Raw genomic sequence first — 12,356 nt, 5'->3', positions numbered from 1 at the left:
GCGCCCGGCCTAATATAAATATAACTTTTGTATGTGCTGGGAAACCAAAAAATTTGTGTGACTCACTTTATTGTGATACTTGCTTCATTACAGTGTTTTGGAACCCAAACCTGAAATATCTCTGAGGTATCCCTGTATTTTAATTCATAAAATAACAATTGTAAGTGAATAATTGGTAGAAAACAATAGTGTGGCGGTAGTAATAATGAAGTAAAACAAAAAGAAAATTTGGGTGAGAGGTTTCTTTTTTTAAAACAATCTTGGACTGTGCTGCTAAAAAACGGGGTGATGGAGTTTGTGGAAATTCTGAGAGAATTTCTGGATATTTTCAAGGTCTTTGTAGGTTTGCAGTACTGATTCTTCAATCTTAGTGGTTAAGAGTAAGGGTTTTTCAAATATTCACCAACTGGTGAGTGGATAAAATGTAGTATATCCATACTATGAAATACTACTCATCAATAAAAAGAAACAAAATATTTATACATGTAATAACATGGATAAGTCTCAAAAACATTCTGGTAAGTGAAGGAAGTCAAACATGTTGATCGCATTAATTTGAAATTGTAGAATTGTAGAAAAGGCAAACAAAACTGGTGGTACAAGAGGGAGATTAATGGTTGTCAGGAGCCATGGGTTAAGGGAGGGAATCAGCTGCGAAAGGGTATAAGGAAATTTTTTAAGGTTTTATAATTGATTATAATGGTGGTGGTTATATGACTGTATATAATTATCAAAATTGAGCTATGTGCTTAAAGTAGATGAATTTTATTGAATGTAAATAGTATCTCAACTTTAAAAAAAAGAGTTAAGTGTGCTTTAGAGCCAGACTAAATCTGGATTCAGTCTCAGTTCTGCAGCTTAGTAGCTGATAACCTTGGGACAATCATTTTGTCTTGACCTTGGTTTGCCCCTCTGGAAATGTATGTGATGATAGTTGCTTTGGGAATTAGATGAGACATGATAAGCACTTAGCATATCATGTCTGGAGCATGATAAATTATCAGGTTACATTATTTGACTTTATAATATTCCTTCTCATTTATATGAAGTCTCTAAGTAATGCTAATATTATGCTTGTCAGTCATTAGTGTTACTTTTTAGCTTTGAAATGCAATGGAAAGAAGATTTTCCTGAGAAAAATGGGTAAGAGTCAAAGAGAAAAGGGAAGGAAGAGGGAGTTTAAAAACATCGAGATACCTAATGTGAATGCAACAGGATGAAAGCATATCCCACCCCTTCAAGCATCATTTTTACCTGCTACATTCATGTTGTTTATGGAGAAATTGATCTTCCCTGGTTTGAGAATCATTGGGCTAAAAGTATCTCACCTGCACAAACCCCATCACTCCTGCTGTTTGGGAATTTACAATATAATGAAGAAAAAGGGGACATTTTGGTCCCAACTTTAAGATCTTAACCCATGTTAGATGGAATTGTTTCCATTGACTAATGCTCAGATGGAAGCCTAAACATTAGATGTCTGAGTGTAACCACTACTGAAATAGTGATTCAATAAGTCTGTGAGGTGTTTTATAAAAACTGATTTTATTGCAAGGAAAGTAATTAACAATTTGTCCATACAGTGACTTTTACTAGTCTTGACAAATATTTTCATGCCAGTTAATAAAATGTTGTACTAAGGTCTTTGGATCTTCATTTTTTCATTAGGCACAACATCCCAGGGATTTTGCCTAAGTTTTAAAAATGATGCATACTTACCCTATAAGTATATACAACTATTATGTACCCATAATAAAAATAAAAAATTTAAAAAGGGGAAAAATGGTGTGTACAGCTTTGATCTCTAATAGAGTGAATATTGATCTCTATCTACCTGCCTACACCTCTCTCTCCCTTCCTCACTTTATTCCTTTTTCATCAGGCATAACATTCCAGAGGCTCTGCCTAAGTTTTTAAAATGGTGTGTGCTGCTTTGATTAACAATAGAGCAAATATCTGTCTCTGTCCACCTACCTACCCCTCTCTCTCCCTTTTTTACTTCTTTTCTCTTCCCCTTTTTTTCTCTTTCATTTTTTCAGCCTCGATGGTGGAATCTGTATATGATATTACGTTGCCTAGAGAGATGTTACCTCAAATTCAGATGAATCCACGTAGCAGAAGAATTAGTTTAGATTTAAACATCACATCAGCAGTTTGGCAATTTCTTACAAAATTAAACATAGACTTACCATACGATTCAGCAGCTGCACTCTTTGGTATTTACCCAAAGGCGTTAAAAACATATGTCCACGAAAGACCTGCGTGTGGATGTTCATAGTAGCTTTATAAATAATTGCCAACACTTGGAAGCAACCAAAATGTTTTTCATAGGTGAATGGGTAAACTGTGGTTCATCCAAATAATGGAATATTATTCAGCACTAAAAATAAATGAGCTGTCAAGGTGTGAAAAGACGTGGAGGAACCTTAAATGCGTAGTACTAAGTAGAAGACCCCAGTGTGAAAAGGCTCCATGCTGTTGATTGCAACTGTATGGCATCTGGAAAAGGCAAAACTGGAGACAGCATAAAGATCAGGGTTTAAGGGAAAGGGAGGGAGGGAGGGATGAAAGGCGGAGCATGGAGGATTTTTTAGTGAAACTACCCTATATGATACTATAATAGTGGATACATATCATTACACATTTGTGGAAACCCATAGAATGTACAACACCAACAGTAAACTATGGACTTTGTGTGATTATGATGTGTTGATGTAGGTTCATCAGTTGTAACAAGTATAGCACTCCTGTAAGGGGATGTTGATAAGTGGGGAGGCTATGCATGTGTAGGAGTAGGGGGTATGTAAGAAATCTCTGGCCTGTAGTCCTAGCTATTCAGGAGGCTGAGGTGGGAGGATCACTTGAGCCCTGGAATTTGAATCTAGCTTGGATGACACATAGTGACTCTTAAAAAGAAAAAAAAAAAAAGAAAGAAAGAAATCTCTGTACCTTCAATTGTCTGTGAACATAAAAGTGCGCTAAAAATATAAAGTCTTAAAAAAACAAACGAGATTATAACATGCCCTTCCCTTGGGGAATCACATGTATAGGAGTGCGGTCATTTAAAACCTATTATAGACCAAGTCATAACAGGTAACAGATGATCCATTTTAGTGTTGCCTCATATGCCCAACAAAGCATCATACCATTAACATGAGAGTGCCTACTAGTCACTGACCATGCAAACTTATTTTGGCATAACTCCTGTTCCCTAGAAAATACATGTACCTTTTAGTATTTATTCTGATAGACCTAAAACAACTCTAATTTTTTAAAAATTTTGTATTCAGGTTTATGATTTAAAAGCTACAAAAATGTTGGCACTTTGGATTTTCTGCATTACTTTTATAACCAGTGAACCAAACTAAAGTGTTTGTAGTGTTTTGTTTTTATTTAACTAATCAAGTATAACATACATACTAAACAGTGCACAAATCATAAATATATGTTTAATATATAGCTCAATATAGTATCACAAATTGAGCACACCCACGTAACCAGTTCTCAGATCAAGACCAAAACATTACCAGTACCCCAGAAGCCCTGCTTAGGCTCCCCTCTGTTTAGTATCCCTAGCCAAGAGTAACACTACCCTGACTTCTAATAATTAGATGTAATTTTTATGAGATCTAAATTATATATATATATATAAAACAGTAAAGGAATTTTATTTATAAGGATGGTGATCATTAATTGAAAATTAAAGTTTTTGTAGGAAGTAGATAGAACTTTGAAAGAATATTATATCTTTTTATATCTGGTATAAATCCATCTTAGCATAGTATATTATAAAGTTGAATTAGTCACATTACTCTCTTTTAAAAATGTGGGATCATTTTGTTGCAGCTTATGTAAGTTTATATACTCAGTATTCTTTCTTGTTCAAAAGTCATATTTGTTCCCAGAGGAAAGCATCACTATTGTACTCCCAAATTTCTCTCTTTGGTGTTTATTTCATCACCTTTCTGTAAGGGAAGAATTTAACTCTAATTAAACTATTTGCATGCAGCCCTCATATGAGCAATTTGATCACATTTTAAACCACTAACAGAGTTGGCCTACATTCTAAAGGCTATCAAGGCATATAGTCCTCCTTCCTTTGATTGTGCACTCAGCTAATAAGCTATATTTGTGAGCACCAGCTTGGTGTGGAGCATTCTGCCAAGTGCATTAAAGAGTGTTAAAAGTACAGGATATGGACCTTGCCCCTTAGGAATTTAACAGTATAGTGCAGTGGTTTTAAATATGGACTCTAGAGCTAGATTCATACTCCAAATGTATTACTCCCTAGCTATATGATTTTGGACAAGATACTTAACCTGTTTCCCATTTTCCTCATCTGAAAAAAGAGGCTAATAAGAATACTTATGTCATAATGTGGAGTATATTAAATGATATTAGTACATTAATACATATAAAGCATTTTGTACGGTTCCTGGCACTTAGTAAACACTAAGTTTTAGCTCTATAATAATAATCACCATAGGGATCATAGATAAAATCCTGAAATCAGCACCAAGGTAATACATAATAAATTCCACAATGAATGATGAAAACAAATCTAAGCATTTCAGATCACTGCTTTATACTGGCTGCCTATTCCATATGCCATGCTGTGTCCCTGATATCAGAGTCCTCAGACTGTTGTGAACCAACTTATAGTCTTTGTTCAGAAATGGAAAAAGAGAACAATCTATAAAACTCATGAACCGTTTAAGGAAACTTTCATTAAAACTCCCAGGTAGGTTTTTTGCAACTTTTCCCCTCTTCCCTCTCTCCAATTTGACATGTTCCTCCCCACTTCCAAGCCTGTCTGGATCTACCCACGTCATATTCTGTATTACCTGAATGTTTAGCAGTTGAAGACTCGAGTGAACAGCATTCTTATTTATCCTTTAGGGGTGTTAAGGTCCAGTGAGTCATTTGTACCTTAGTATCACAATCAGATTCTTTTTCATTGAATATCTGGGTAGAAATCAAATATAATGGAAAAAATGTAATTTGTCATTTGGGAGAGAAGTGATTTTGAAATACAGAGTGTTTTATTTTCTTTCTCAGTGGATATTTTTCAGCGGGGTGTCAGGCAGCATGACATCATTGGGGATGGGAAGAAGGGACAAAGACAAGTGATAGTATGTCAAAACTTATTTCATCTCTTTTAAAGTGTTGTCTATTAGTATTCATTCATCCATATTATTATGGATGAAGCGAACTGTTTTGAGGCCAAGCTAGGAAACTAACTACCATTGTTATACTTTATGTGAGGAGATGAATTCCAGGTTCTGAATAATGAAAAGTATAGAAGTCCCTTAAATTGCTTTTTGAAATGCATCTCCTTTTGTTAATGATGTAAAACAGTAATAGCTATGTAAATTCAGAAGAGATTTTTTTCATTGAGGGTTGTCGGTATAGGAGGAGTCAGAGGAAAATTGGAGCTTGGATAATCCTTTTTAATATTTGAGTAATGGGAAAGGGAAGAGGTTAAAGATGTGGAGGAAAGGGCAAGTTTGATGTCTGAGGAGAAGTGGAAAATAATAGATGAGACTGGCCAAGTGATATTTCAACTATCTGGCTGAAAAGTCTGAACTCTTTTCCACGGGGAGAAATATTATAGTTTTCTTTAATGCTTACTATCTGATACTATAAATATAACCACAAATTATCCTCCTTTTTCAGTATAAGCTAGATGTGTGACATTTCATGCTTTAAAAATGGATTAGAGTTCTCACTTACTTTTATAGAACCTGAGGTTTCAAATTTGAGAAACTTTTCACTCTGAAAATAATTTTAGTTGACAGGATCTCGTAGAGATACATGGTACCACAGTCTAGTTCTATTAAACATTGTAACAATGCATTCTTAGGCCTTAAGTTTTGAAAAGGAAGAAAACCTTCAAAGCACTCTATTACTAAATATGGCTTGAGATGGATCCAGTACCTTAATTTCATTGTATCTTTTCAGTTCATTTTATAGATGGAAAAGATACCATCTGCAATACTGAATGGAAAGTAAATGAAGAGAGTAAGAGAAACTTCACTGAAAATTTTACAGAAACACATTCTGTAAAGCAAGAGCTAATTGTGTTAATATATAAAATTTCTATACATTTTTTCAGGGGAATCTATTTATGAAGCGTGTGTGTGTGTGTGTATGTGTGTGTGTAGTAAGAAATTCAAAATGACCACCACATGCTACAATTTTTAGTTATTTAGGATGAATGGTTTTTTCTTTGAGTAATGTCTGGTGATAAGATAAAGTATACATGTTTATAGATCAGAATTTTTTTAAAAAACTCTATTTATCTATATCTGAAAGAGATAATAGGCCCCAAATAAATCCTTATAAGACTTGTGAAACTTAAGCACCCATTGTACCTGTTCCAGTGGCTGCCATATCCAGTTGAATTTCCCTTTAAGATTGTGATTTAGCTTGTACTTCATAAAGGTTTTTTCTAAAAAATGTTTTCAGTCAAGTTGGACAGTATCTCCAGATTAATTAAATAATTCTGAGAATATTTAGAAAAGGTTTGTGTGAATATTTTTTTATTTCTAAATTCACCACTTTGATACAAATACCCATGGTTTTCTTCTGTGTTTACATGCAGCCAGGAGCTATGGGCGGAGACGAGGTAAAATTTTTTTTTAATGAGATCTTTTGCTTGCCAGATTGTGAGTCGATGTGAGTGTGTGTATGTTTATACCTATGTGTGTATAAAACAATAATTATTATATGGTATAATGTTCTAGCTTAATTATTTTAGCAAAATAATTCTATCACTTTCATTTTAATTACTTTTTGTTGTTAGTTTGTAATTTGTTCTTTTAATTCTAAAAAAGATATGACAAAGGCTATTTCTACCTGGATGTTTTTGTTGTATGGCTTATTGTGAATGAAAGTAAGGAAATAAAGGCCAAGCATACATATTTTTCTGCCCTGTATCCACTGTATTTTTTTCATACTACTTAGAAGGCAGAGGTTAGGTTTTGGAGGGCAATTCTTGATCTTATTAGATTGGCTGGTGCATTTTTTTCTGTTATATCCAGAGGCAGATTTACCCTGAAGCTAAATGAAGCTTAAGTTTCAGGGCCCCTCACTTGTATGGGCCCCCTTCCAAAGTCTTTGCCTAATTTTTGTGTTCTTTTTCTAAGACACCTCCCCCTCCTCAAACAGACTTTAGTTCCCATAAAACCTGCATTCTCTCTTGGTCACACCCAAACAAAATAATTTAACTTTCATTTGTGTAATGCTGTAACCTTCCTAAAGCATTTCTTGTATCTGTAATTTTTTCAAGTAATTTTATGAAGTAACCAGGAAAAGCCTGGTATAGCGGAAAGAGTATAGGGTTTAGGGTCAAACACCTAGGTTGTAATTACTACCTTATTACTTAGCTGTCCTCATCTGTAAATTAAGAAGTAATAAAATCAATTTTGTTCAGAGTTTTAGTGCAGTTCTAGTTAAAAAAAAAAAAAAAAAAGGAAGAGGAGACAGGAAAACCTATCCATGTAAATTAAAAGCATTCCACAAAGCTACTTTGGTGCTCATTTGTAGAAGCTGGGGGAGATGAAGTAATTTACTTGCTGTGTGATCTCAAGTTTAAGCCAAAGTCAAGATCAGAATCTGTGTCTTTTGGCTTCTTGTTTTCTTATGTTTACTGTTCGTTAGGCTGTCTGTGACTTTGTAGTTGAGTCATGAAGAGAAGATGATGTTAAATTCATAGTATTTTATTTATTCCACAGTAAATATTTGTTGAATGAATGAATATTGGCAGAACCTAAATTATGTATGGTGGAAACATATAGTCTTTTTTTGCTTTTCAACATTATGTGGAAAAGCATTTGTGTAGTTGATTGTTTTTCAACCATGGTAATAAATGCCATTAAATTTTTTTGCCTTTCATATTTTCAAATTTAAAAAAGTAAAAGCCTAGAAATATTATTTGTACCATACTTTTTTTTTTCATATTGCTAGAAAAATTATCACTATCAGGAAAGAGTAGGGAATGAACCATTTCACACTGAAAATAGTCACCATCTGGAGAATAGTTAGCAGAGACTGGTCTTTCCTCTTCTCTTGTACTAGTCTGTCACCAGATCTTGTCAAGATTTCCCCTCTCATTTCTCAGGCCTTGTCCCTCTCATTTCTACTGCTTGCATTTCTACCGTTCCATTTCTATAGCTTCATCTTTTTGACTCTTTTGTAACAACACAGCTTAAAACAAACACATTGTACAGTTGTAGAGAAATATTCTTTCTTTATATCCTTATTCTATAAGCTTTTTCTATTTAAAAATTTTTTTAACTTTTTTTTACCTTTTTAAACTTTTTTTGTCAACAACTAAGATACAGACATACATAAGAGCCTAGTCCTACCCAGGGTCAGGATTATCAACGTCACAGTCTTCCAACTCAACATTTTGTCCCACTGAAAGATCTTCAGGGGCAATAACCCACGTGGAGTTGTCGTCTCCTATGATCACAAGGCTGCTTTCTGGAATACCTCCCGAAGGACCTGCCTGAGGCTCTTTTAGAGGAGGTGTCACTCTTTTCAGAAATATGTCCATGGTAGTTTGCTCGCTTTTTTCCTATTTTCTGCATAAATTTTCTTGTGAGCAGATGATACACCATGGACATTCCTCTCTGTATTGGGGTCCGTGTTTTCAAACTTTTTAAGAAGCTTGTTCTGGTCTGCAAAAGCTTCTCCTTAACTCCTTGTGAATTTTCTTGGGGTTCTTCTCCAGTTTCTTTTTCTCTAGACTCTTCTTCAGCTATTCCTTACTATATCAATTCCAGCAACTCCTCATTAATCAATTCCTCATAAACCACCTCTGGGACCTTCTCGATGTCATCCTCATCAACACCCAGGTTAAAGTTGTTTGGTAGCCCAGTAGGTTTGTTTATACCAGCATCACCAAAACCACATGAGTAACACATTGTGCTATGTCATTACGATGGCTACAGTGTAGCTAGGCAATAGCAATTTTTCAGCTCTGGTATATTTTTATAGGACCACCATCATACATGTGGTTTGGCATTGACTGAAATGTCATTATGCAGCACATAGCTGTGCTATGCAATTTTTTTTTTAATAGCGCAATGGTTTTATTTATGGCAGAAGAAGAAAATTCTTCCTTTCGTTTGTAAAAGGTATTTGCTTTATTCAGTATTTTTTCCCATTCTTTGTGTGAGTTGAACCTTTTTTCCATCCTAAAATCTTCTTTTTCTTTCTTCATATACTAATAGCCACTGTGGCTGCTTCTTATTCTGAAGGGAGAGTAGAAAGTCTGTCAACAGGTTTTGATCAGGATATTTCAGTCAACAGTTCCTTTCTTCACAAAGATTCTTTTCATACTAGTTTCAAGCCCGGGGAGGTTGGTAAAACTGCTGGGTTGGCCGAGTGATCGTCTTGACTGGCCATCACCTCCTCTACGGAACTCCAGAGTTTGGTCATAGGTGCCTTCTTCCTCCCATGCCTCTGTCTGAATGGGCTTGATATTGCTTAGTAGCACCTCTTCATAGTTTCCATAATCAATGAATTTAACAACTGCCATCATACCCGAAGAATGGAGGGCTTCCACTTCTGCCCTGTAAAACTTGTTGTCTTCCCAAGTGCAAAACATTCATCTCCAGGCTCTCACATTTTTGCATACTCCATAGGAATAGATAATTCTAGTACTTTTTCTAGCTTAATTGGCCCAGATCTTCTTTCGGGCCCACTATTGTAAAATATTTTATCATCATAGGGAATAGCTGTGAGGGGTCCTGCTGGCTTAATAGGTCCTACTTGTTTTCCTCTCAGAGGCATTTCTGTCTCTCCATTTGGAACACCAATGAAGTTATTACTTCAAACACGATTGAGGCAATTGGTATTTACATTAAAATGTTTTTCAATTTTTATACCACTGAAAGCTTCATTACTTATTGTTTGTGATTTCCTATCATAAAAATGATCAGGATTAGCTGTTCAGTTTTTTCTTTTTCCACGTTTTTGATTATTATAATCTATGGATTCTTGAGGAAGTGGATTTTCTTTTGCCTCTGCATAGGATGGCCCTTTTCCTTATCTGCTTTGCATAGAGTTATCTCTTTTTCTAAAAGCACCATCATTGTGCTGAGAACCTAAAGGATAAGAAGTATCTTTAGTTCTTTCATAGCTAGAATATGGTCTATCACACTTGACTCTCTCTTCAGCCCATACTTCAGATCCTGAACAAGTATTCGGTCTCCCAGAACCTCTATTTCTAGGTAATCCGCTGCCCTCTAAAATTGGCTTTGAATGTTGGGAGTCTCTTTGAAAACGAGGAGGTTTTTCGTTTCTTGGCTGCCTGCTATCATTTCTAGGAAGATGTCTTGGTTGATTATTTTCTTTTATTCCATTTTGACCAGTATTTGACAATCTGTGTTGTCCCTGATGAAGCTGCTGTGGCTGTGACTTAGGTTCTTCTGCACTCAAATTTCCCATTTTAGATTCTAAGAAATCAAATAATGTGCTTGGTGCTGATGGCCTTGCATTTCCCAGGTCCTCTTCATCTTCAGATCTTACTCACCCCCTGCCTTTTCCTCTGCCTCTCAGAGGTGGACCCGTAACAGGTTTCTGTTTATTGCTGTTAAGAAGTACATTTAATGCGGCTTCTAAGTTGTTGCCATTATCCATAAGACCTTGCCTCGATGCTTCCTTGCTGAAGCCCATTTCTGATATGTGCTTCAGAGCCTTCTCATCAACCAGTTCTCTATAAACACCTTCATGTTTCCCCTCTGATTTGGTTGACTTTTCTTTTGGTAGAACTTCCCTATTTCGATTACCAGCAGCACCCATGTTGAGATTACTTCTAGCACCACCCCCACCTCCTCCAACTGTCTTGGTTTCTTTGTTCTTTGCAACTTCTGCAGTAGTAGCAGTTCCTTGTTTTTCAGATTCATCATTATCATTTGTTGGTTTGACAGGCATTGTAACTTGCAATGTCTTTCTTCGATCAAGTTTTCTGCTATCCACTTGGACATGAGATACACACTTCTGTCCAAAAGGCACAAAAGGAAGTGGTCCACCTTCAGTTCCAATATTGCTTCTATTGTGTTTTGATAAGCTCTTATTTTTGACATATAACTAAATTCTACCACTGTGCAACTTATATGACCATCAGTCATCTGCAATCGCAGCATCCTTGGCGCAGCCTGAGATTCTTCGTTATCCTTTGGTGCAGCAACATTGCGAATTTTTTGAATTTGCAAAACACATAGACCTTCAAGCTTTTCTACCTTTCCACCATTGATGTCACTGGGGAGGAATTTCTTGCCAGTTCTCAGATCTGTCAGCCCACCTGGGACAACGCCGTGCAGAGGAACTCGGCCATGGTAGCTAGCTGCTTAGACAGGGGGTGGTGGGGGCTGGGGTGGGGGTCGGGGGTAGGCGTCCTACTTGAGACCCAAAAAACTCTATGCAATTTTTTATAAGGGACCTGAAGATCAGCCAATTTTGGTATTCTCATGGGGGAAGGGGAGTGGTCCTGGAAGCAAGCTCTCTGATGCTGAAGGACGACTATACAATGTGGATATACTGGACAAAGATATGATTTGAGTCCTGGGCAAAAGAGTGGGACAGTGCTATGTGCTACTCAGAATGGTGAGAAATTTAAAACTTGCAAATTCTTAATTTCTGGAACTTTCCATGTAAGAGACTGGAAAGTGGTATACAATCGCAGGGCCAACAATAGCCAGGAGCAGGGACAGACCATTCCCAGTCTCTACTGAGTAGACAACATGGGCCCTGAGGCAGGTAGGTGGGCTGGTTGGAGAAAATGTCTTCCCTTTAGGGCCACAGTATTGCCTTCTCTCCACGCCATCTGCTTTTGGCCAGCTTCATCTTTCTGAAACACCACTTTGTCTGTGTCACCCTTATTCTCAATTCATTGTCCCCAGGATCTCATGATCTGGCCTTTCCCTGTTTCACCAGCCTCATTATCTTCATTTTCCCTACCTCATCCTGTCCTGACCATCCTTGTGCTTTCCCACTCTCTGGCCATTGCAAGTACTGGCCACCTTTCCTTCTTCTCATCTAACTTATCTAAGGCCTGTCCTTATTTCATTAGTTCAAACATTACCCTTTCCAGAAAGCCTGTCCGGTGGCCTTGTAGACAGTGTTTTCCTCTGCTTTTTCTGTCTTGCATTCGTTTCTGTCTTTTCTATATGCTCTGATTCAAGTGGAGATAAGTTCTTTGAAGCCAGTTTTTTGTTGTGCCTAACGCTGTGCCCTAAGTACAGTTAGCTCTTATTCAATGGTTGATTAGAATTATTTTGAAATAACACTCCACATTTATTCAAAACAGTTTTGCATATTTTTAAAATATTATTTTATTTTTATAA

The 12,356-nt window shown here is 36.3% G+C and overlaps 1 protein-coding gene and 1 pseudogene across 2 annotated transcripts in view; one reads left to right on the top strand and one right to left on the bottom strand.

Annotated features, from left to right (window-relative positions):
- Positions 1-12,356, top strand: part of CPEB3 (cytoplasmic polyadenylation element binding protein 3) — a 190,155-nt gene that overhangs the window by 99,879 nt on the left and 77,920 nt on the right. The gene's annotated exons all lie outside the window — the stretch shown is intronic.
- LOC105822700 lies at positions 9,354-11,156 on the bottom strand (annotated as a pseudogene).

Source organism: Propithecus coquereli, unplaced genomic scaffold, assembly GCF_000956105.1.
Source record: "Propithecus coquereli isolate 6110/MARCELLA unplaced genomic scaffold, Pcoq_1.0 Scaffold63, whole genome shotgun sequence".
Taxonomy (NCBI): domain Eukaryota; kingdom Metazoa; phylum Chordata; class Mammalia; order Primates; family Indriidae; genus Propithecus; species Propithecus coquereli.
This window is presented reverse-complemented; position numbering and strand designations above follow the sequence as displayed.